The sequence below is a fragment of the Camelus bactrianus genome, chromosome 7 (assembly GCF_048773025.1).
Source record: "Camelus bactrianus isolate YW-2024 breed Bactrian camel chromosome 7, ASM4877302v1, whole genome shotgun sequence".
NCBI classification, from domain to species: Eukaryota; Metazoa; Chordata; class Mammalia; order Artiodactyla; family Camelidae; genus Camelus; species Camelus bactrianus.
The window spans coordinates 91,345,701-91,371,619 of NC_133545.1; the positions used below are offsets into that span (position 1 = coordinate 91,345,701).

General features: G+C 42.0%; 1 long non-coding RNA gene across 1 annotated transcript in view; it reads left to right on the forward strand.

Annotated features, from left to right (window-relative positions):
- LOC141578226 (uncharacterized) overlaps positions 1-16,545 on the forward strand; it is a 31,390-nt gene extending 14,845 nt beyond the window's left edge. The window contains exons 3-4 of the long non-coding RNA XR_012508377.1: positions 3,980-4,075; positions 15,501-16,545. This is a non-coding gene — a long non-coding RNA (uncharacterized LOC141578226). The remainder of the gene's footprint in view (positions 1-3,979; positions 4,076-15,500) is intronic.
- The last annotated feature ends 9,374 nt before the right edge of the window (positions 16,546-25,919 follow it).

Genomic DNA, 25,919 nt, shown 5'->3' on the forward strand with positions numbered 1-25,919 from the left:
TAATTGGTCTGTTGTCCCAATCATTAATCAAGTATATCAGTCTATATATACATATATTTTAAACTGTGGCAAATAAAATGGACTTGTTTGAACTTTAATGTTGGGGGACAGTAGGTGATCTCTTTGGCCCTTTTTTTTAACTTTACTAGTGTAGTATCAAAACCTTGTATCTATTCCAAAAATGTCCATTTTATTTATCTCATTCAAAATAACCATATAAAAATATTTATCCATTTGGGATAAGCCCTTATCTTTTTTTTTCTGACATTTTTACAATCCTTTCTCCAGTTATTCAACTTAATTACCAATAATTATTCTAAGTTTTTATTAACATCTCTAGAACCATTTATTGGAAAGGAAAAACACAAATGTAGCTTTTCAAAACAGTTTTTTTTTTAACTAAGTTCTTAGGTTAACAATTAGATATATTTTTCTATCTTTAAACTTGATTTTAATAGGTACCAATTAAACAGCTGTTTATCATGAGATCTCTTTCAACTTTCACAAATTTAAAAGCTTTTCCAAATTAAAGGATCCATCATATGGCCATCAATTTATATATATATATATATATAGTGATTTTAAATGAATAAGATGAAGAGGCTTTTCCACATGAGAGTGGGGGTGTTGCCTAAATAAAATTCAAAGCTTTACTCTCCAAAATCTAAAGGCCTTTGTGGTCCAGGCTGATGCAACAAAGTTTAAGATGGCAAAATATCTGAAAATTGGTACAAAGAATTGCTTAGAATCCAATTTATTTACGTGGCCACCATATGTACGCAATACTTGTACCTTTTGTATGGCAGAGTCCAAGGTTTCCTTTAAAAAGAAAGTAAACATACATATACGTACATAAACACACTTAAAAGACCCAGAGAAAGATAAAACGTTTACATTTCAAGGACACAGGAAGAGAAATTCAAGTTCCCCCTAAAGTGGATTTTGTTTTTATAAGTTCAGAATTCCAAAAAATGTTTCTATCAGGCCTGATTATTTACTTTCAGATTGAGATTTTCTTTTCTAATTCCCAATTAATGTTGTAAGTTTTGTATGTACATAAACCTGGCTGGGGTATTAATTGGAGGCTGGCAATCTGTCATTTCTTTTTCTTTTCTTTTCTTTTTTTTATTTTTTTTGAAAGTTCTATTCCCCATTGTAAGGTCGGGTACTCAGAATAAATTTGCTAGTAAGATTTCCCGCAGGGACAACTCTATGGCATGAAGTCTTTGTCTCTACCACTCCTGCAAGATTCTCTGTCACCCGAGAAAGCTGTTACCAGCCAGGAGGATGGTCCCATTTTTGGAGTTGAATGGTTCCTCGTAAGAGTTTTACTTTTATCCTGAAAAATTCAATGGATGTAACCAAATTGAGGAAAACATTAGACCAGCCTCTTACCTAACCACTCAGTCCTGAACCCAGTGTTTTCAACTTGGACCCACTCAGGACGTCTCCACTGGGTGAGTATTTTCCTAATAGGTTTCCACCAGCCCACTTCTGATGTCTCTTCAATGTGGGTATTTCCCGTTACCTTTCAACGAGGTCCCACCCAGTATGTCTCCACTGGGTGGGTAATTCCCCCCAGTCTCCTTCAACTGGAGGGCCAGGTACCTGGAAACACCGCCAAATAAAACTCAGGATTATCAACCAATATATGAGATCCGAGAAACAGGAGAGACTCACCCAAATTCATCTGGACTCCCCGAGGAGGCGGATGGTCACAAAGGGCCACTGCTGGTACAAAGGCCCCAGTTACTCGGAGAGTTCAGGTGGAGAAAGTCTGCTCTGGGTCCCTTCATGGTGTCCAAAACAGTTGACTGAAATACATGTGCCACCTAAAATTTAAGAGTTATGTTTTATTTGCGGGAGGACTCGAGCCGGGATGACAGCCTCTCAGATCTCTCTGAGGGACTGCTCCCAAGAGGTTTGGGATGAGCTAGGATATATAGGAGCTTTACAACAAAGACAAGGTTGTTGGAACAATAAAAGATTGCTTGTTATCTAAAGAAAGCCAGGTATCTCAAGTTCAATAATTTAGTGCTTTTCTATATATGGGAGGAAGAAAATATTTTGGACTCACTGAATTCATTCTTTAGACAAGCACCTAGCTATCTAGGGCCAGTATCCTGTCCTTTCTTATTCTGAGTCTGCTCAGAGGGCACCATTGTGAGTTGCTGCAGCGGCTGGGCTGCAGGCCTTTCCTCGCTGGGGGGTGGCAGCAGCCGCTAATGACTTGGTTTCAGCATTCTTTGCTTACTGACATGGTTGCAGTATTTTCATTCACATTGTAGTATTTTCATTCACGGAATGATTATGGATAATCTGCAACCTTGGAAAGCAGCCGAGATGGAATTACTGCAGGTACCTTCTACTTTAATAAGCCGTGTGCAAACATAAACATGGAGGAAGCATACGTTTGGATTTGGTGGTGTAGGGAAGGGTTTCTGCACATTACAGGAGAACGCAATGCAGAATTCCTTAAGTCCACCTTTCTTTTCTGTAGTGGTTTCTGAGAACAGTTTATGGTAATTAACCAACATTGACAAACGGTGGCACACATTGCATTTAAGAGCTGGCCGACTGCACACTTAGGTATTGGACAGGTGGAATTCATAGGCAAGTGATCAGGTGGCTGGGAGAGAGTTGGAGACAAGGCCTGGGCCCAGAATCCGGTTTAAATCGCCATTTCCTCACCATAGGGCCTTGGACTAGAATGTAACCTCTCTTAACCTGTTGGTGAATCTGTGAAATGGGCATGATATTATTCGTTTCTTCCTGGGATTGTTGTAAGTTCTGAAGAGTATTGTAGCACACATGAAGCACTTAACACACTGGCATTTATCAGTGTTCACTGTGTGCGGCCGCCCCACTTCGCGTGTGTCAGAGCCGTAAAGGCAGCATTTGTCTGTTGAGGACGCACTGGTAGCCCCTTGGCTAGGTTATGAATTTGGTGATTTCCTTTAATCCTTGTAACTCTGTGTGCCATGGGCATTTATTTTCATGGACAGATGAGGAATCTCAGGGTAAAGAAGACTGTAATTTGCCCAAAGTCAGATCATAATTTTGGGTGCAGTGGCCTCGGTTCAGCATGTGCCCCAGGGCCTTCTGCCCTCTCCGTTCAGCAATAGAGCCAGATGTGGGGTCAGCTGTTTCCCAGCCCAGAATATCTGGCAGGCCGCAAGACACACTGGCCCTGCGCTGCTTGAGCAAAAACTCCGGGGGGAGGCAGTTATAAAAGGGATAAACATAAAAACAGATGACAGCAAACTGTGATCAGCACTGAGAAGGAAAGGAACACACCTCGCAGTGCAGAGCTGCGAGCTTTCCCATCAGTGCTGCTCTGGGGGCGTTCATATCGGCTAAACAAACTCTGCTGCTGCACCAAGGCAGGAAGGCAGGGAGCGTGTGGCCAGGTAGACAGGGCCTTGTTATCATACTCATTACCCATTAAGCTGCAGCTGTCACGGGCAATTACCTAGTAAACAGTTGTCGGCAATAATCATCACGCACTTTTCTTGGTAGTTTTATTGGCCCCACCTTTGAGATGAGGTCATTGAAGCTGGGGAGTTTGCTGCATGCCCGTGATCACCTTGGAAATACCCCCACTGGTCTATCAACCTAGACTGGTGTGGCTGTCATGTCCCAGCCCTGTGAATGGCATCGTGTTGCTTCTCCCAAGTGGCCCAAAGGACTGACATTGATATTCTTAATTCGTAGGAAATGGTATGTGACAATAGGTGAAAAAGGTAGTAAGAAATTGTTTGGAAAACTAGAACAAAATCCAATTCTTCCCCAGCTGGGGAAGCGCACCCAGTGTCACCCACCCTACTCACTGCCTGGCACCTCCTCCTTGCTGACTCCACGTTCAGAAGCCACTCTGAGACTTTGAAGAACATTTTGCCTCATGACACTGTTGAATAGGACCTGCGAACCCTCTGTCCCTGTTTAACCCTCTCTTCAAAGCCATTTAAATTTTTTGCAGGCTCCTCAGCTCAGATGTAAGAAAAGACTCTTTAAACTTCTTGATGCAGCTCCTTAATGAAGATCTTGTGAAGGAAACCTACTCAAAACCTGGGAGGTATGCACACAGTGACTGCAAACTCAGCACTTTGTGATGTTCAGTATCAGATTCGTGGGTGACTCAGGAAAGGCTTTTATAAGGTAACAAGGGGAAAGTGAATGGACGCAGGATGTGTGAGACTGAAACATCTCGGTCCCAGCCAGCAAGGCACCTGCGTTCAGGATGGTGGGTGGGGAGTGCAGAGTTGTCACAAAGAAAGAAGTGGTGGGATGGGAGGGAGGACAGTTAGGTACTTTACTGGGGAGGGAAACAGTGGGTTGAACATTTCCTGGTTGAACAAGAGGACTGTGACATGATTTGCTTGTATTTTGGAGAGAAGGGTTTTGTGGGGACAGGCCTAGGGAGAACGCTGTCAGGCTGGGGAGTCAGCACAACAGGGAAACACACAGAACTGGGCAGACCCCAGGGCCCCTGCTGGGGAAGAGGCTGCCCGCCAATTCGAGCCCTGGGGGCTGCTTCTGTCCCTTAGCTGGGGCCTCAGAGCTCCCTTCACAACCCAGTCCTGTTGATACAAGAAAAAAAAAACGTGACGCATGAGAAGGGCTGTGTCTCAGGCTTTGGATGAGCCCCTGGGATGTGCCCCACCAGATTTTGTTCCTTGGCTTCATGCAGTAAAGAATTCAAGAGCAAGCCAGTGTTGAGTAAAGGTATATTTATTCAGAGAGATACATTGAAAGGCAAGAGAAACTTCACGAGTTGTGGGGGTTTGATGCTCAGATTAAAAGTAGGTACACACTCCACATAGTGTGGGCCTTCTCTGAAGAGGGAGAGAGAGTGGTGACCCCGAGGTGGTGTTTTGTTGCTCTTTTTTCTTGGGCTTGGTGGTTTCATATGCTAATAAGTAGAAGGATCAGCCTTAGGGCAAGGGGCTTGTATTCCCAGAGAGTTGACCATTTCCCACCCTTTGACCTTTTGTGGCTAGCCTTGGGACTGCCATGGTGCCTGGGGCATGTTATTCACCATGTTACTATTACAGTGGGTGCATAATGAAGCTCAAGATCTGCTAGAAGTTAAATCTCTTCATCCTGTGCCTCAAGGCCTATTGGGGGTTGAATCCTTCACCATTATGATGTTAATTGTTGTGGCCTTCCTTGAATGGATGTGCTCTGCCCCCTTCCATCCTATCTCACTGTGATGACACAGAGAGAACAAAGGCCGGGCCCTGCCTGTGCTCCTGCATTTAACAGCGGGAGATGAGGTGTGGGCTTATGATGACTCTGAGTGGTGAGAAGGATGTTTCAGATTTTCCCACGTGAGACATGGGGACCTGCCAGCACCCACTGCAGAACTATCTCACGGGCATCGTCGCTTGTGTTGTTTTGGAAACAACAGGCCAGCCAAGAAAAAAGCACCACACAGAGGGTTGGAGTACTGAGATTTATTACCCCGGCGGGCTCAGAGGGGCTTCTGTTCCGAAGCTCTGAGCACCTCCAAGACCTGCACGTGAGGTTTTATAGGTTTAATTACAAGTATGGGGCTATTAGCCAATAAGGCTCCAACAACAAAAAGCAAGGAATCAGTACACTGAAGCTTATCAATTTGGAACAGATCACATTACTGACAATTGTTGACATCGGATTTACGAGTTAGCCCAGCAAAACTTACATCAGTAAACGGACACTTATCACACTTAGATTTGTGACTTAGCTTGTTAGCCCAGCTGGGCTTTTCCTTCACAGTGTCACTCATCTTTTCTGTTTTTTTTTTTTTTTTAAGTATTTAATCCAAATTTAATATCAGGATTATTTGGGAAAGAAATTTGTCTTTTTCTTTTCTTTGGGGCTCTTTGGGGGGGTAGGTAATTAGGTGTATTTATCTGTTAGTGGAGGCCCTGGTGTTCGAACCCAGGACCCTGTGCACGCTAAGCACACGCTGTACCGCCCTCCCCATCATCTTTTTCTTTTTGCTTTATCTGTCAAGAATCTTACACCTGAATTTCTAGTCGGCCTTTAACACTTGCCCTGACTTCATGGAATCCATTTTTATGACTTTACCTCCCCCTGGTTTCATTTAAGTATTGAATCTCCATTTTCTCTTCACTCTCAGTTTTGCCTTTTTGTTGTTATGGTTGTTAAGCTGTGTTTGAAAAAATTGTTTAATTTCTCTTTTAGCAGGAGGCTAAAAGTAAATAAATATGTAAACAAACAGCACACTTAAATGCTTTTATACATTCTAAGCTGTTTAGTAGTTACTTAAAAACTGAATTGAATATTAAAGTGATAACATTTTTAAATTATTTTTTAATTTTTTACAAAGATATAGCTGATTTAAAATATGATATATTTCAGGTGTACAATAGATGCTCCATTTATAGTTACTGTAAAACATTGGCTGTATTCCCTGCGTTGTAAGATACATCCCTGTAGCGTGTTTACATTATATGTTGCAGTTTGTATAAGAAAGTTGGGTAACGCAGAGTCTGGGATGTGGCTGTGTCTGACCCAGGTTCACGCTCACACTGCCTGTTAGAGCTCAGGCCCTCACTCCTGTATGCAGGAGAGCGAGTGGAGGTAGCTCTCATCAGCGCTGGTACCAACCTCTGAGTGGCAGTGAAAGCAGTGACTGTGTGTGGACGTGCAGTGTTGTTTCAAGAGCTTTACATGCATTTTTGCGTTTAATAATTAAAGCCCTCCTGTGAGGAAGCGTTTTATGATTTTAATGAATAAAACTTTTTTTTGATATTGATAGACTTCAAACCTCCGGAAAATTTACAGGAATAGTACAATAAACACTCAGATACAGTTCACCTTAAAGGGCACTATTTGGCCTTTTGTGTCTGGCTTATTTTAGCATAAAGTTTGAAGGTTCATCCATGTAGTAGCCTGAATCAGTACTTTATTCTTTTAGTTTGATAATATTCTTTTTCTTTTTTTTCGTTTTTGGTCTATTTAAAAACATTTTCATTGAAGTCTAGTCAGTTTATAATGTGTCAGTTTCTTTTGTACAGCACAACACTTCAGTTAAAGAAGAACATACCTGTATTCAATTTCATATTCTTTTTAAACATAAGTTACTATAAGATAATAAATATATTCTCCTGTGCTATACAGTATAAACTTGCTGTTTATTCTATACATACTCTGTATCTGCAAATCTTGAACTCCCAATATATTCCTTCCCACACCCTCTCCTCTCTGGTAACCATAGTTTGGTTTCTATGTCTCTGTGTCTGTTTCTGTTCTGTAGATAAGTTTATCTTTTTGTTTCTTTGCTTTATTTTTTGTTTTTTGTTTTTTGTTTGTTTGTTTGTTTTAGATTCCACATGTGAGCGATCTCATATGGTATTTTTCTTTCTCTTTCGGGCTTACTTCACTTAGAATGACATTCTCCAGGTCCATTCATGTTGCTGCAAATGGCATTATTTTATTATTTTTTTATGGGTGAATAGTAATCTATTGTACAAATACACTACAAACTCTTTATCCAGTCATCTGTCAGTGGACATTTAGGTTGTTTCCATGTCTTGCTATTGTAAATAGTGCTGCTCTGAAAGTTGGGGTGTAGGTGTCTTTTTGAATTACGGATCCTTCTGGATATACGCCCAGGAGTGAGATTGCTGGGTCATATGAGAGGTCAATTTTTAGTCTTTTGAGGAACCTCTATACTGTTTTCCACAATGGCTCCACCAAACTTCATTCCCACCACAGTGTAGGAGGGTTCCCAATTCCCCGCAGCCTCTCCAGCATTTACTGTCTGTGAACTTCTGAATGATGGCTATTCTGACTAGTGAGAGTTGATACTTGATTGCAGTTTTGATTTGCATTTCTCTGATAATGATATTGAGCATTTTTTCATGTGCCTCTTGGTCAATTGTATGTCTTCATTGGAGAAATGTTTCTTTAGGACTTCTGACCATTTTTGAATTGAATTGTTTGTTTTTCTTTCTTATGAAGTGTAAAAGCTGTTTACATATTCTGGGAATTAAGCCCTTGTCAGTCTCATTTATTGCAACTATTTTCTCCCATTCCATAGATTGTCTTTTTGTTTTGCTTATTGTTTCCTTTACTGTGCTAAAGCTTGCAAGTTTAATTAAATCCCACTTGTATATTTTTGCTTGTATTTCTATTGCTTAAGTAGACTGCTCTAGGAAAACATTGTTGAGATGTATGTCAGATGTTTTGCCTATGTTTTCTTCTAAGAGGTTCATAGTGTCTTGACTACATGTTTAAGTCTTTAAGCCATTTTGAATTCATTTTTGTGTATGCTGTGAGGGAGTAGTCTAACTTCATTCATTTACATGCAGCTGTCCAGTTTTCCCTACATCATTTGCTGAAGAGGCTGTCTTTACTCCATTGTATGTTCTCACCTCCTTTGTCAAAGATTCAATGACCAAAAATTTGTGGGCCTATTCTTGGTAATTTTGTTTACCCATTCATTGATGGATGGATATTGTTTGTAACCTTTGGCTACTCTGAATGATACTGCCATGAATATTGATGTGTAAGTTTTTGTGAGAATATATTTTCATTCTGTTGGCTGTACAGTTGGCCCGCCATATCTGTAGTTTCCACTTCATGGATCCAGATGGCTGGTTGTAAAGGGACTCGAACATCCTTGGATTATGGTATCCAGGGTGGGGGTTCCTGAAACGAACCCCCCGAGGATACTGAGGGATGACTCTATATGTAGGAGTGGAATTGCTGAGCCATATATTTCTAACCTTTTGAGGAAACACCAGGCTTTTCCAAAGAAGCTGCACCATTGCTCCTTTCCAACGGCTGCATATTGAGGGTTCCCATTTCTCTGCCTCCTGACCGACACTTGTTATTGTCCATGTTTTGATTATAACCATCCTAGTGAGTGTAAAATCAGATATCATTTTGATTTTGATTTCGCAAGTGATGCTGAGCATCTTTTCATATGCTTATTGGCCAATTGTGTATCTATTTAAATACTTGGCATATTTAAAAATTGGGTCGATTTTTTTTGTATTGGTCAGTTGTAAGCATTTGTTTTATATCCTGGATACTAGTCTCTTATTAGATATATGCTCTGCAAAATTTTTCTCCTATTCAGCAGATTGTCGTTTCACTTTACTTTTTTTAAACATTAAAACAATTTCTTTCTAGGGGAGGTAATTAGATTTATTCATTTTATTTTTCTTGCTAAGCACGCACTCTATCACTTGAGCTACCCCCTTCCCCTTTCATTTCACTTTCTTGATGATGTCCTTTGTAACAAATGGTTTTAATTTTGATGAAGTCCATCTTATCTTTCTTGTTTTTCACTTGTGCTCTTGGTATTGTATCTAGGGAGCCATAGCCTATCCTAGGACCACAAAGATTTAAACTATGTCTTCTTTTAGAAAATTTATACATTTAGTTTTTACGTTTCTGTCTGTGATCCATTTTGAATTAATATTTTATTTGTTATATAAAATACGGGGGTCCAGATTCCAGAATCATTCTTTTGCCTTCAGATACCCAGGTGTCTCTGCACCATTTGTTGAATAGACTATTCTTTCAATGGAGTGTTGTTGGCACATTTCTGGAAAAACGACTGTAAATGTAAGTTTCCCCCCTGGATTTTTTATTGTGTCTCATAGATTTTTGCATTCAAACTTATGCCAGTACCATAATGACTTTAGTACTATAGATTTGTAGTAACCTTTGAGTGAGTCCTCCAAATTTGCTCTTCTTTTTCAAGATTGTTTTGGCTGACCTGGGCCCCTTGCACTTCCATATGAATTTTGGCATCAGTTTTTCAATTTTTGCAAAGAAGTCAGCTGGAATTTTGATAGGGACTCCATTTAATTTGTAGATCACTTTCGGGAGTCTTAACATTTTTAACAATATTGTCTACCATTCCATGAACATGGGATGCCTTCCATATATGTAGATCTTTTAATTATTTTTTTGGTGATACTTCAAAATTTTCAATGTGAAAATCTTGTAAAATTTTCTTAAATGTATCTCTCATTTCATTTTTTATGCTGTTGTAATTTGAAAGGCTGAGCTTCCTAAGGGTGGGACTATATATCAATTTATTTATTTCTAGGATTCCTACACAGCAAATACCCTAGATTTATATTTGCTACATAAATCTATCCACAATTCTTCCCACCCCCGTGTCATAAGAAACCAAGACCCAGGTTAAGCTACCTGAACTCCTATGTGGAAGTGAGAAGTGAGACCCTTGGGTGGGGCTTTGTGCAGATTATAATGAAAGCTTATTCATTATGGCTTCATCTTAATTTCTTTTAAACAATCCTCTCAGTGTATATAGTCAGATACATTAAGAACATGACCTTTTGATGTGCAGAGGAGCTAAGACAATAATTTTCAAATAATTTCTAGTGAGAGTGTTGTACTTGAAACCTAATTTGAATCAATCTTTGAAGATTTATGTTTCAGGAGCTTTGACTATATAATACCTGTCTTTATTCAATAACTACAACTAAATGCTCAAACAACATGTAAGAGTTTGAGCAAACTGCCCCTGCCCCGTAGTGCTGGTTGGCTGCAGCTGTAACTGGAGTCAAGGCTTACCTATCCCAGTACGCTTGGGCGGATCTGCTCAAAGGGGTTCGTCCAATAGTTTGTCAGTAGTCTTTTGGACAAAGCCATAAAACATTGATTTAAGGTTGCTGGAATGGAATATATTTTATTAATATTAAGTAAGCACATATTGAGTGCTTACTGTATGTTGGGAATTGTCCCTCAGCTTCATATCAATATTATTTCGCTTAAAACCTTTCATATTTCCTTGTTATTCATACATTGCAGATAAGGAGACTGAGGATTAGGTCTTCTCTCTTTTGGGGGGAGCTCATTATCAATGATGGGAAGTTGTAAGGAAAAAGATATTGATTCACACTGAGAAAATATTTTTCTGAGAGTCAGCAATGAATAGGGTGACCACTGAAGAGGGTGATCATTGTTCGATTGAGACGATCCCCGGGTTGTAGGGAGTCAGCATCCCTGTCCTGGACACGGCACGTGTAGCACTGCGTGGTGGGTGAGGCGGCGCGGCCGCGCAGGGAACGCGGATGCCGGGCTGTTGGGCTTTGCTCAGGCCCGGTGGGGCTTTCTCCTAAGGGAAGTGGAACGTCATTGTCAGATTTTAAGTAGGGGAGAAGGGTGCTCTCGTAGATCACTTTTGTCTTGTAGAATGCTTAGAAACAATTAGAAGGCTCGGCAGGAGGTGATGTGATAAGTCAGAGTAGGGTGTTTTTGAGGTGTAGCAGTGTTCAATTTTCAAGTGATTTTCAGTACCATGTTTGTGTCTCAGTAGCCGTGTCACTTTGGATGACACACTCAAGGAAGTGAAACAGTTTATCTTATTAATTGAAACAGTGATATACCGACTTCCCAGGACTGCTGTGGAGATCCAGTGAGATAACGTGTTCATAGTGTGCAGTGTGGTCCCCAGCACAGAGTCAGTGCTGAGGGAGTGCCAGTGAGAACCTGGTAGGTGAGGTGTGGGTGGTGGGACTCGTTGACTGAGGAAATTGGGCCCTGAAGGAGGGGTCCAGTCACATCTGTGAGTGATGGGACTGAGCTGGGAGAGGCAGACAGACCTTGACCCCGACAAGGGGCCCTGGGCAGGACGGCCATGGGAGGAGCACCATGAAGTCAGCTCTTTGCAGGTGGAGTTGGAGGTGCCCTTGAAACATCTAAGTGCAGTGCCACAATCACAGAGGAGGTCTAGGCCCGGGCTGTGCATTTTCCTATAATCTCAATCCCTGAGGACACCGAGGTATTGATCATTGAATGTGAAGACATACTTAAAGGACAAGTGAATAGTAGTATCATCTCTGTCATCAAAGCTCACGTCTCTTTATTCATCACTCACTTTGCTAATTGGGTACTTACAGAGCTCACTTCACCATCCTCACCTGGGCTCAGGCTCCACAGAAAAGATCTTATGAGTCTCCCTCTCTTCCAGAAGAAAACACATTTAGCTGGTAGACTTCTCTACTTCGCCAGACTTAGAATTTTAGTTTGTTGATTTAATTCTGCTTTCTGTTGGCCGTCTCCTGACAGGAGAGACATTTTACCTCATAGTCAGTTTTCAATTAGTTGTTACTGAGAATTGCTGATCTGATCCATAGTGTATGTTTTCTATTAACTTTGTAGAGTACTTATCATTTTTCTGTCTTTGCCCTTTAATTTTGTTTCCTCTTCAATGTTCTATCCTATTTGGGGCCTTATTTTATTTTTTAATTAAAAAATGTCTGTTAGCAGTTAAGAAAACAAAAGCAAAGAAAAAATGCACATGATAGCTAAATTTAGAAAATATCTATTGTGTTTTCTGCCTTGGCAATGGAGGGTTCTAGAAAGTCTTGAAAACCTTCATTACATAAGTTCCTTAAAATGCTGATTAAGAAATAAGACCTTCCTTCCTCATCTTTCAAGCTGCACAGCTAATTGTGAAGTAAGTGAGGGGAAATCCTCAGAAGACATGTCAAACCAGAAAGCAGGGATTCTGGGAGATACGCGAGCCTTAGAAGCCCTGGGGGGCCAGTTGGCTCCTGAACTGAGTTTCAGTTGCCTTGACAGGAGGTCAGGAGATGAGCCCAAGGCCTCTCACACTGGGAGTTGGATGGCTGTTCTTATGTAAGGCCAAGCACATCCTGAGAATCCTGCTTTATAAAAGGGTGAATTAGAATGAAAAGTAAAAAAGCATTCCTCAAGGCAAGGAAGTAAGGAAAGTTAAATTTTTTGGAAGCGGGGAAAAATAACATATCCAATGTATGTATTTAGTTTAAATCTGTTCTGGCATGAGAGTGACAACAAGCTCCTGGCAGAAAATCACAGCTCCTCCCGGAAAGAGAAGTTGTGTTTTGAATGAATCAGTGGACAGCCATTCCGAAAAATGTCTCCAGAGTCTACTGGATCAAGATACTGAACCCAAACTCCTCCCTTCCATGGTCTCATTTAAATAACCAGAAAGGTTTTAAAGGAAAGAAGCCATAATCATAGTTCTACTTATTGACATTAACATATGCTAGGAATTCAGAGGTGACTATGGAGTTGTCACCTCTTTTATGGACCTTACTTTCTATTTGACATAGTTAGGGAACTTGGTGGAGGGTGGTTTTAGTCTGTTGCAATTAGCCAGGAGAGGAGATTAAGAAAGCAGTGAAGGGCGGGTGACATTTTTAGCTGAGGACAGTCCTGTTCAGTTGGTTTGTAATTGCAGGCTCGTTGAGTTGTCACTGGAGGGAATTGATCTTATGGAGTTTGGACTTAACTCAGGCCTCTTCAGAATGGACAAGTGAACCTGGAGAAAGACAGTCAAATCTGTGCAGACATTAAAGTCCACGTGAACGTGCTGTATCCCTGAGCCAAAGATAGGACAAGTAGGCAGCACTTCTTGAGGACAGAGGAGTGGTTTTTAAGGTTCTCCAAGAATGAAGCCCAGGGAACCGGGATGGCCAGTTGTCAAACTGTGACGTTGCTCTTTGGACGGTGTACCCACCGAGGTTATTGGCCGTTTATAGGTTTCCATTTCTCTTTAATGCATGACAGGTGATGAGGACGTGGGCATACACTTTTGACATCTTGTCAAAGTGACTGGGTACCTGCCTAGAAGGGCGGGCACAGCTACGGCTGCGCCATACATCTTGCCGCCCATCCCGTTCCCTGGCTCCGTGATCACGGCAGAGTGGTTCCTTGATGACCTGTCCGTCTCCTCTGTGACATAGTAACCCAACAAAATACCGGAGCGTATTAGCTTGGCTTTGTTCTTTTCCATCCTTCCCTTCAAATGATGATGACTGATAATGGACCCAGTTACGTTTGCATATGATTTACACGTAGTGCTGTCAGTACAAACCTTGTAATCCCCACTGTGTGATCTAGAGAAGAAAGTTACATTCTTTCCAAATTGTATTGATGCACTTATGTGGGAAAATGATGTACGTTTGAATATGTATTTCCTCTCTGAATCATCATGGCTACAGATGAATATTTGTAGACATGGAATGAGTTTACTGTATTTGAACTGTATGGTCCCCTAAATTCTCCCCAGCTTTTTAAAGTCATCACTGGAGTGCTACCTCCGCAGTGTCCCAAAGCATCCACCACTGCCTGTTCTTCGGACACTGTGAGTTTCCAAGTTGTAGAAGGCTGCTGGCTGTTGAGGCATTCTCTGGCACATCTCTGGCTGGCTGATGTGAGCTTAGCACACAAGACTTGGCAGACAGTATCTAACCATGGTCACGTCCATTTCTGGAACACTCATGGAGGATTTTACACCTATGCTAGTGGCATACGTTATTTCTTTTAGTTTTCAAAACAATCATAATTAGATTTTATCACCTGTATTAATAAGGAAACTGTCAAAGCGAGTGATGTGCAGACTTTGGACTGGAACACGGGTCTTTCTGATCCCTATCTCTGTTCCCTCCCCAGCCTATCCTTCCAAATGGCCAGGAGACTCTTCCTCAGTCTTGAGTTTCCCGCTGATGTTACCACTGTCTTTGTTTCTGGAGAGGAAAACAAGTCTAAACTTACTTTCCAGTTGGAAATGGAATGGAGAGTTAACGTTGGAAGCCGGGAGAGTCTGTCCTGTGATGAAGCGGTCTCTGAGCCACTTCCATGGGGACGTCACGTCACTGTCTGGGCCCCTTGCACAGCCTGTGCACAGGTGATAAGCCAGATGTGCCGAGCAGTCCTACCGGACAGGGAAGTGCGTTGGAAATGAGTTTGGGTATTTGGTTTCATTACATATGTTCCTGAGGGCCTTGGCCTGGCACTTCAAATGGGACCACTCCCTGTCCCACAGACTCATGCTCTGGGCCCGTGCAGACCTAACGTGGCCTCAGCCTGGGCTCAGGGCCCGTGGTGATGAGGAGCATTTTAGTCCAGGGTCTGCCGGAGGCTCTGACACTTCTGGGCCATGGGAATTTGTCCAGGATGATAATAAATCCTCCCCGAGATTCAGATTTCCTTGCCTGTGAGCCGGGGTAGTAATAGTTTCTGAAATGATTGTAATGATTCAGTAACGGGCACAGCGTGTGCTGGCAGGTAGCTGGTGTTTAAGGAGCAGAAGTCGCAGTCACTCTGTCAGCCTCTCACTGTGTGCTCTGTGCTTTGAGAGGTTGTGTGTTTGGTGAAAGTCCCGCCCAAACCCTAGGGTCTAGATGAATTGTTGTTCCTTTACTTTCCCGTCCTTTTCCTATTTCCCTTCTCTGTGTCCCATGTTTAGGTAGCAGATTCCTCTGTTTCAGGGAATACGGACCTTTCTAGTAAAAGGAGAGGCGGAACGCGGAAAGGTGGGGCCCAGAGTGGGTTTGGAGCATCTGCACAGCGCTGCTTCCCTGCATTTCTGCATCCGGTCCCATCAGTGCATGAAGTCAGCCTTCCTCTTCCTTCCTGTATCGTTGGGTCTCTGTTTTAAGGGAAAATTTTTTACGTGTCTTTTTTCCATTACATGTTTCGTTCAGATGCTTGTTGCTTTTTTCCCTGTGCTTCAGCATTCCTAGGAGAGAATTCAGCAGTGCAGCATCCTCTCCGAGCTCTATGAGTTGATCGGCTTCCACCGCAAGTCCGCCTTCTTCAAGAGGGTGGCCCCCTTGCAGCGCGTGGCCCCCGGCATTACGGAGCCTGGCGCGAAGGCCTGCTACCGACTCCTTCTGCGGACGCTTCCTGGCTACAGTCTGTCGCTGGATCTGCAGGACTTCAGCAAAGGTGTTGGAACTAAAACATTGCTTCAGTCCCATTAACCATGCCTGGTTTGGGCCCTGCTGTCCTGTCTCATCAGGGTGAATTCTGATTCGTTTAGAATAGGGCTCAGCAGACTTTTTCTGTCAAGGGCTTGGGAGTAAGTATTTCAGGGTCTGCAAACCTCCTGATCTCTGGTGCAGCTGCTCAGCTCTGCTGTTCAGACGCCAGAGCATCCGGACATTCCACACACCCACAGAGCTTTATTAACAGCGGTGTCTGGGGCTGGATTCAGTGTATGAACTGCAGTTTGTCCCCACAGCCTCCTCATTATTGACGCCTTCAACAGAGCATGCATTTGCGACACTGGGTGAACCTGCACTGACACGTCATCATCACCCAGAGCCCAGACTTGACACTAGGATTTACACTTGGTGGTGTGCACTCTGTGGGTTTGGACAGATGTGCAATGACATGTATCCACCGTCACAGCATCATACAGAGTAGTCTGTCTTAGTGACCTTAAAATGCTCCGTGCTGCACCTCATTCATTGCTCCTTCCCCTCTAGCCTCTGACAGCCACTGATCTTTTAGTCTCTGTGGTTTTCCCTTTCCCAGAACACCATACAGTTGGAATCAGACAGTTGCGGAACCTTCCCAGATTGGCTTCTTTCACTTAGTAATATGCATTTAAGGTTCCTCCATGTCTTTCCAAGCCTTGATAACTCATTTCATTTTAGCACCAAATAATAGTCCATTTTCTGGCTGGACCACAGTTAATCCATTCACCTACTGAAGAACAGCTTAGTTGCTTCTGAGTTCTGGTGATTATGAATAAAGCTGCTATTAACATCTGTATGCAGTTTTGTGTGTGGACATAAGTTTCCATTTCGTCGAGTAAACACCAAGGAGCACAGTTGCCGGATCATGTGTTAGGAGTACGTTTAGTTTTGTAAAAAATTGCCAGACCGTCTTCCAAAGTATCTGGGCCATTTTACATTCCCACCAGCAATGCATGAGAATTCCTTATGCTCCACATCCTCACCAGCATTCGGTGCTGTCAGCGTTCTGCGTTTTGGCAGTTCTGACAGGTGTGCAGTGGTACCTCGTTGTTTCAGTCTGCATCCCCTTGATGACAGATGCTGTGGAGCACCTTTCCATAGATTTCTTTGGCATCTAGATTTTTTCTTTGATGAGGTCTGTGTCAGGAATTTTGCTCATTTTTTAATCAGGTTGTTCATCCTTCTTGTTGAGTTTAAAGAGATTTTGGTATATTCTGGATATCAGCCCCTTATCAATGTGTCCCTGCCCTTCACCTGCAGCACCGGAGTTGTCCTTTGGGTCTCAGTGGAGTGTCAGCTCTTCAAAGAGGTTCCCTGTCTTCCCTCAGCCTAAATACTGTCCTTGTATTTTTCACTTTCATTGACTCATTTTGTTCTTTTTAAATAGCATTTCCCATAATTTGTAAGTATATTAAAAAAAAAGGGCAATGATTGAACACCACCTCCCCCACCAGGCTGTGTGCCCTGTGAGAGCAGAGGCCCTGTCCCCACTCACCATTTCCCATGACAGCACATGTCACATGTCCATGTAAATGTGTGTAACGTGGGGCCAAACCTTATGAGCAGCTATGATGACATGTGTTGGCTACCATTTATTGAGTAGACTTTGTTTCTGATGTAAATTATTAAATCACATGAATGAAACTTGTTTGTTTTGAAAAATAAAACAACAAAGCACACCTCCATTTGATTGGTACTTTCTACTTAGCCTTCTGACACAGGAGGGGATGTTCACAATCATTTTCTGGAGGAGGTTGGGGAGGTAAAGTAAGAGAGTGAGATCAAATAAAGTAAAAATGATAACTATCAGTTGGCTTTATTTTCACTAAGACATAAAAGTTACTTTAAACCCTATCTCAGGTGTTGTTCTGTTGTTTTAAACATTTCTCATAGAATTAAATGGAAGCCCACTAAACCCTGAAAGGGAAATTGTGTGCTCAGGTCCTGAAAATTGTTTATGTCTATTTCTTGAAATGCACATTTTCCCTGCTGGTTACAGAAATTCGAGGCGGGAACACAGACGTGCGCTGCGTGTCTGCCGGCTTCACGGGCTGCTCACTGTCATTTTCATTTTCTTGTGTTGCAGTTTATGAAGGTTTTCCCATGAGATATATTGCTCAGCCTTTTCCTGAATGAAGGATTGAATTTTCCACAGGAAATCTTATGAAAGAGAGTGACAAGGCACATGGGTTTCCCATAAAGGAATACTTGATGTAATAAACTCTCACTATGGTGAACCTTTTTTAATACAAGCCAGTTGAAAATTTTATCACTTGGTCATAGGCCACAAATCTGTCTTAAGAATAAAAAGATTCAAATTTTATAGAAGAAGCAGTTTGAATCAAGTAGAAATTATGATTTGTACACTAGTTGGTGTTAGAAATTATACTCAGTCTTATCATAATTGCCTGTGGTAGGAACTGGATTATTATTTATTTATTAAAAAAAAATCCACTAGGTGCTATTTGCCCCATTCTTGATGCAGCAGTGCTGAGGTTAGTTAATTTGGGCCATTTAGGATTGTTAGCTAGGTTTTCCGGACATTGATTTCAGCCTCTTTATATGTTTTACAATCTCTTCTTTTGTATCGGCCTTTGGTCTTTTGACAACGTGGAAATACTGCACGGATCTGCCTTTCCCTTTTTTCCTGTCTTTGTGGGAAAAGATTTCTGAAAGACAAACTACTAGGATATTAAGGATTTTGTGTGGGGTAAGTTTGTTCAGTTCTAAGGATTTAAATTAATACGTATTAATACTTGCTATTCAGCTAATGACAGTAAAATTATAAACTAACTTAAGTATACATGAGTAAGTATAGTACAATAAGCCAATCACCCAGATTAAGGAATTCACAAACTTTTCCATATTTCCTTTATTCAGACCTTTGTTCTTTTATTTGTCCTTTGTTGAAGTATTTGACAGCAAATCCAAGAAGACATGTCATTTTACCCTATGTGCTCAAGTAGGCATGTCTGAAAAATGAGGGCCTTTTTTTGATCAGGTTTTTCCATTTGACCCATGTGCTCATTAAGTACCAGCTTTATCATGCATCTCACTAGGCATTAGGGATCCTTGGGGCAATGAGACAGTCCTGGCTCCCAAGGAAGTAAGGGCTGATGGAAGAAACCAACACAGGAGCTTGGGTGCCTCACTTAAGGTCCCTACTGGATGACACCAATTGGACAAAATTTGTGCACAATACAGTAGGATTCACAGAAGGGACTGGTCAGACTTGTAGGGCAGGCCGTGAGAGAGGCGGTCAGCAGGGCTACAAGAGGAGGACTCATTTGATCAGAATCTGAAATCCTTTCTGCCAACCTTTCTACCAAGCCCCCAAGGCCATCACAAACAACCCTGTGCTGTAACTGTTTTTGATTCCAGTTACCACATCTCCTTCAGGAAGGATTTTAAGGTGGAAAATATTTAAAATCCGTAATTGTTGCCAGAAGGGACATAGAACAAGGAACATGTAAACAACACAAATGTCCATCAGCACATGACTGGATAAAGACGAGGTGATACATATATACAATGGAATACTACTCAGCCATAAAAGATGCCATTTGCAGCAATATGGATGGACCTGAAGACTGTCATTCTAAGTGAAGTGGGGTGGAAAGAGAAAGAAAAATGCCATATGACTTCATTTATGGGGAATCTAAAATTAATAGCAATAATAATAAGACCACAAATGAACTAAATATTGTTTTGATTTCTTGAATATATGCAAGCACATCTGACTGTCCTTTGTGATTGGATTACCATATTCTGTTTATTCTTTTGTAGATGTCCTTATTCCTCTGGTAACTAATTTTAAAAATCTAAAGCTCTAATCTGTTCTTATGAAAAAATAATTAGTACATATATGTAAACTAAAAACTGCAGTATGCTCTATACATCTATTTACATGCAATATGTGTATGTGAAGTTGAACTGTAAAAATTCTACCTGATAAAACTGAAAAAGGAAAAAAATAAAAATTTATTTTAAAAAAACACCCCTCTTTAGATATTAAAACGTTCATTTCTGAGATTCTGTGAAAGACAGCATGGAAGTAGGTTTTTAAGATTTTCTCCTTGTTCCTCGGTGAGCAGCCTGGGCTGCACAGCTTGGCCGCCACAGGCACCCAGGACTTGCCGGCTTGCTCCTCAATTGTTGGGAGGAAGATTAGCTGCTTCAGGAATATTTATGCTCTTAGAAGTTGCTGTAAACCCCACAGAGCTTCTGTTTACATGGAGTGTATCTGTCAATATACCCCATTATAGAAATTAGAACAGAAAATTTAAACCCAAGAACTGACAAGCACACGCTGCCCCAGCACGTGTTCAAAGTAGTGCTGCCACGGTGGCGTGTGTTGGTTCTAGAAAAAATGCACCATACAGTCAAGAATGAGGGTGAACCCACAGATCTCATCTCAGCAATGCTATGAAGAGGTGGGACCCAAAGTCCCTAAAACAGTGCTGAAGTCCCCAGAAGTCCCAGAACACACAGAGCCATGGGACCAAGAATCCAGTGTCTCATGGATCATCAGCTGTGGAGACCGCGTCCTGGGTCAGGAGGAGCAGAATTAGGGATAGAAGGCACACAGTCCTATTGACAGCAAAGCTTTAAAGATTTTGAATTGACTGAAAGTTTGGCAAAGATTTGCATTTAGACTACTACATTTCCTCTCCTGGAGACGTTAGAAGGAAAACACTGATTAATAGATGATGATTGTAATGGATTAATTATGATACTGATGACATGGACTGCGAACACTAACCCTGCACTCAGTGTAGACTAAGCCTTTTATGTACACAATTCATTAGGTCTCCACACCCCTGCAAAGTGGCATTAAGCACTCATACAACCATGAAACCAGTGACTATAAAACAGTCACAAGCCTTCCTCTCCAGCATGAGGTAGCAAAACCAGTAAGGGTTTTCAATGACAAAAGCCAAAATCATATATTTTTGGGAAAGAAAGCAAATGAAACACTGAAGAACAATAAACCAAAAGAGCAGATAGAATGGAAAATTTTATTGAAGAAAGCAATGATTGATTCTATTAAAACAGCTAATGTCCCTGGTATAATTGAACCATCAATCCAAATTTTTGGAAAAGTGGGTTGTGAAATTACTGTTTCATTTAACATTGGAATTCCTATTTGGACCAATTTGATATGCACCAATGGTGTGAGGTTAGATATTTAGGTAAATAACAATATTCCTATTTTTTAAGTTAACAGGAAACATAACACAGGACTCCAGATTTAGGGAGAGAATGCAAAAAACTACTATCATACTCCATCCAGTAAGGACAAGTGTCCCTGCGTCACCAAAGCAATGAGAATTTGCACAAAGAAAACACAGTTCTCCAATTGTGACAAATACGAGACCGTGAGCCATGAGTTATGAGAACAAGCAACTGTTTAAATGCCATGGGCAAATTTTTTTTATCATCTTGAAAACATCACTGATGTTCTAGGTAAGAAAATTATTGTTTTACTAGCAAATCCAACTGTCACAGGGGTTTTTCCAAGTGAGAAGGTGATTCCAAAAAGTGCAGTAAAATGAGTAAAGATGATCTGCGCAGTGACAGAGATGGTCTTAGACTAACCAGCACCACGATTCCCGGTTTTACACTTGCTCTCTGCTCGTCACCTCTGACACAAGAACTCATCAAATGATTGTTTTTTCTTTAGGGAAAAAAAGATAAATAAAATCTAACTACAAGATGTGGTGTGTAAAGCGGTAATGAAGTTTTCTAACCTTATAATGCAGCCAGTGTAATGTAGCACTTATTCGGGCACTAGAATTTTTTAATTTATTTCTTTTATACCCTATTTCTGTCCTAAAGGAGACACTTAAAGTTTTCTACTTTATTCAACGTATCTTGTGAGGGTTGTGATATACACTGGTATGGCAGTTTTAAGAGATTCAAAATCGCCTCTGTGGTTGTGGTCAGGAAAGACAAGGCTCCCTCACAGCTGCGACGGAGAAGGAATCCCCGGAGTCAGCCCCTGGGCAGCTTCCGAACCACATTTGCTTGCACTTAGCACAGGACACCATCAGCAAGTGTAACTCTGACAAGGAGATATCCCCGGGGACATGGGAGGTGCTCTAACATTCTGAAGCCACTTGTTTCCCAGTTAGGTAAGGCTTGGAAAAATAGTTTATTAGAAGTGACTCCCTTTGTTTGTGCCTTTTGTCCTGAGAGGTCACTAATTAGCATAGAATATAAAATACCCCATAATATAAGAATTTAGACACCACATCTTTCCATCAACCTATTTGTTTATCATATTTATAGTTAGGTTACATTTTCTATGACGTTCACTTCCGGGCACCAGAAAAGAAAGGTTACAAAATATTTATTATAAATGGGGGGACTGGGTCTAAGGGTTAAAAACCACTCTTGCTAACAATAAAAACCATATAATAATTTTAATCTCAGTTGCATCAGACCTTCCAGAATTACTCCTTCAATTTCACTGTTAAAAAAGTAATGGAATCTCTGTTCTTCCAAGACTCGGGCCTGATCGCCACCCATCCAGACATCTGTCTGTGGGTCCCTACTTGTCCTCGAGTCCCCCGAACACACCTTATGGGGTGAACTTTCTTCAGTGTCCCTACTGTAGGGGAAACCTGGAAGTCCCAGGCACTATCCAGGATTCACACCTACCTGCAAAATTCAAAGTCATGTGACTGAAACGGGACAACCCAGGTGGTGTGATAGGGCTGAAATCTCACCAAAAAACAGCTTTGGGGGCCTAACCCATGCCCTCCAGCTCCTAACATGAAGAAGGACAGGGAGTCCCAATTAGCCACGAGACTGGGGGGCTTCATTACTCCATGAATAAATGATTTGTGCCAGTGCCACCTTTAGACAGGGAATCCCAGAACCCAAACTTGGAAGCACCCCATCCCCTCCCCTCTGAACAAATATTCTCTCAAGACACGTAGTGAGAGATGGGAGCCCCGATGAGCTCTGGAATATGATGCAATCTGAAAGACTGCTGGTAACAAATGGTGTGGAGCTCGGGCAGCCCCCAGGGCCACCAGGCCTTCTGGTACCACTGATACCCACACTTCCATCCACAACAGTTCCTTCAGGACCCTTACGCACACATAACCATCACACAAAAATGATTGCTTAGACATATTTTAAGAGAAATAACATGAGAATGCCAAATTCAAAACAAGTCAGAGTCAAGACCCCGGAGTATTTACTGAATGAGATCTCACGTGTGCTCCACAGTGAGCTTTAAACCCTTAGGACACAGTCATGGGACAGTAGGCATTTTCTTTCTTTCCTCCAAGTTGGCTTTACTGCAGAACTCCTTAGACACAGGAAGACTCTGGATCCCACCTCTACTAGTTACACAAAGGGCTCATCTCACCATTTGGAGTGGGATCAGCGATGGTGCGACCGGCTCCAATGTGCGCACTCCCGTGCCCAGCTCCCCGAGGAGTAGAGCTCCCCCCACAGGAGCAGAGACCCCCAGGAGCAGAGCTCCCCCCACGGGCACTGCAGTGCCTGCAAGAATCAGGTGTCTGATGAGTGAGCCTGGGGCGGGCAAGACAGGAAGCAAGCACCGCTCCCTCACGCTCTGCAGGGGATCTCTGTGTCATCTTGAATAAATACAGTCAGCATTAAAGATGTTTGGCAAGAGGGTAAAAGGTAAGGCCTCCCCAAATCTCCTCGCATTCCTTTAGTGGGAGTCCTGTTAGAACACACGGTGACAAGAGACGCTGGCTTTACATGCGCACGTTGCCCTCAGGGCTGCAGGGGAGGCCATGGTGCTGCCTCTGCCCCACCTCCTGCCTTTGTCCTGCAGACCTCACAGGGGCCGCTGACTCGTTTCTCTGACTTTCTCTCCTTGGTATTGCTGCTCTTCCAGCTTTTAAGAGCTCATAAGAACCTCACCAGAAAATCTTTAACAATGAAAGCAAATCAAATGAAATCAACCACAGAAACACACTGCCTTCATCATTACTTTACATTTTAGGAAGAAATTCTTGAAGACGACTCCCTGACCCGAAGGGATGGATGGAGGAGAAAAGAAAAGAAGACAAGCATTTTTGGCCCACAAAAAATGAAAGGTAACCAGATGGTGGCTAGTTTTCATTGCAGCTCTCTGCCCGCCCCAATTTCACATGCCCCTCCCAACTCAACTCATCAGAAATCGACTGAAGGAGACGGCTTTTCAAATTTATTGGAATCCAAAGAAATCGCTCCAGAAACAGTCTCCCAAAACCAGCGAGAACACTGAAAACTGACCAGTGCCAGGATCTGAATACTAAAACACACAGATTCAAACTCCGACACCCTCCCTGGTGGGTGTACTTACCGTGCAGGTGTTGCCGTGAAATTTGTCAGCATCCAACATATAAAAATGAATGGGACACCAGTTTTCAACATCACAGTCCCTCTGAAACAACTGGTAGTCAATTAGCGTTTGTCGGCAGCAAAAGTCGATTTTCTCCCCTGCACGTGGAGATCAACACACAGAAGAGACTGATGATCCCCGCTGCGAGTGTAGCTAAGTGTGTCTAAGCAAACTGGCTCCATCAGCCTCCTGATGAGCAGGGGAGTGTGTGAGCCGCGGGGATCAGCAGACTAATGGCCGGGCAAGGAGGGCGCTTCCTTACTTTGGGGAGAAAAACGTGGAAGCAGCACTCGCTGGAAATAAATTCTAATTAAAATTTCAGGTGCAGTTACTGCAGCATAACCCACGGCAATAGATGAGGCTACCTCCGTGCTGTCCAGTCATGTGAGCCAGGCTCATTATTGTACCTGTGTGTTTGGTTTAGCAAGTGAATCATGTCTGTTTTCTGGAAATTACATGAGGGTGGAAAACCTTCCAAACATGTTCATTTATTTGCTGTGGAATTTGTTTAATCCTCTTAAGAACATTTACAATGACAACCTTCTTAAATAAGCATCTTTGCCCGAGAGACATTTCCAGGCACATGCGCCGAAACCTAGGACAATCCAGAAGCAAAATCAAATCCGTTTCAGCTGCACAGCACCACAGAATGCGTCCAGTTTGCGAGTCAAGGATTTTTTTCTCCACACCGTTTTACTCTTCTGCCCAAATTAATCAGCATCTGCTTCTCTTGTATAGTGAGTATCGTATGACTCATCTTCTCTGCCTGTAAAATGGAAATGGGAGATTATTCTACCCAATAAAATTTCATAGAACTAACCACCAAAATTATATATATTAAAAAAAAAAAAGCCAGGGCTTTATGCTGTCCAGGGTTTGAATCATTTATTTAATGTGTGAATTGTTACAAGAATAAACTTTTCTAAATGTAAAACCTCCTCAGAAATCTTCAAGTACTTTTCAAGAAAAATATCACAGAAAATTTCTGAAAATTATTTAAAGGAAAATCATTTTTAACTGAATCATATTCTAGGCACACTGAATACATTCTCTTTAGAGAACTCCTACTTTTTTTAAATAAATGACCTATAAAAATACACCCAGCATTAATCAGTAAATCTTCATTCCTTATTTTTATAAATCTTAAGGCATGCTATTTTTCTTAAATCAAATGAGGAGGTATTCTCAAGCCAATGGACAACGGAATTACCTAAGAGGACACTATAAAGCAGCAAGAGCAACTAGCACTTTGCCAAGCATTCTGCCTGAGAGTCACTCGTACCATCTCATTTTGACCTGACCACTTGGAGGTGAGCCCCATCAGCCCATTTAACACATGAAGAAACTGAGGCTCTAGGTGGTCATGTTTCCAGTACTTGATGGAGCCAGGATCCAAACCCGGATCTTTGTCTATAGAGCCTGCGCCTTTACCAGATCACACTTAACATTTCTCACTCTTCAAATGCACTCAGTCCGCGAGGTAACACATCTTCCTTGCGTTTCTGAGAGTTTTAGGAAGTACTGAATTACAAGGACTAAGCAGTCATTTGTGTGGGCTAATTTTTTATTTTCTGATTTTCCTGAATCAGCTCAGGCTGAATTCATACTACTTACGAGGAGAAGTCCTGAGGCAGAGGAGAGAGGGGAAGATAAGCCAGACATAAACAATTTCAAGAGATCCAATTCATCAAGGAAGCAAAGTATTAAATAAACCACTTCAGCTACACGCTTGTCAATAAACCTTGGTGTCTCTGTCTCAGCCTGAAGGAGGGTAAGCCCTCCAACCCATCTGCCTTCCA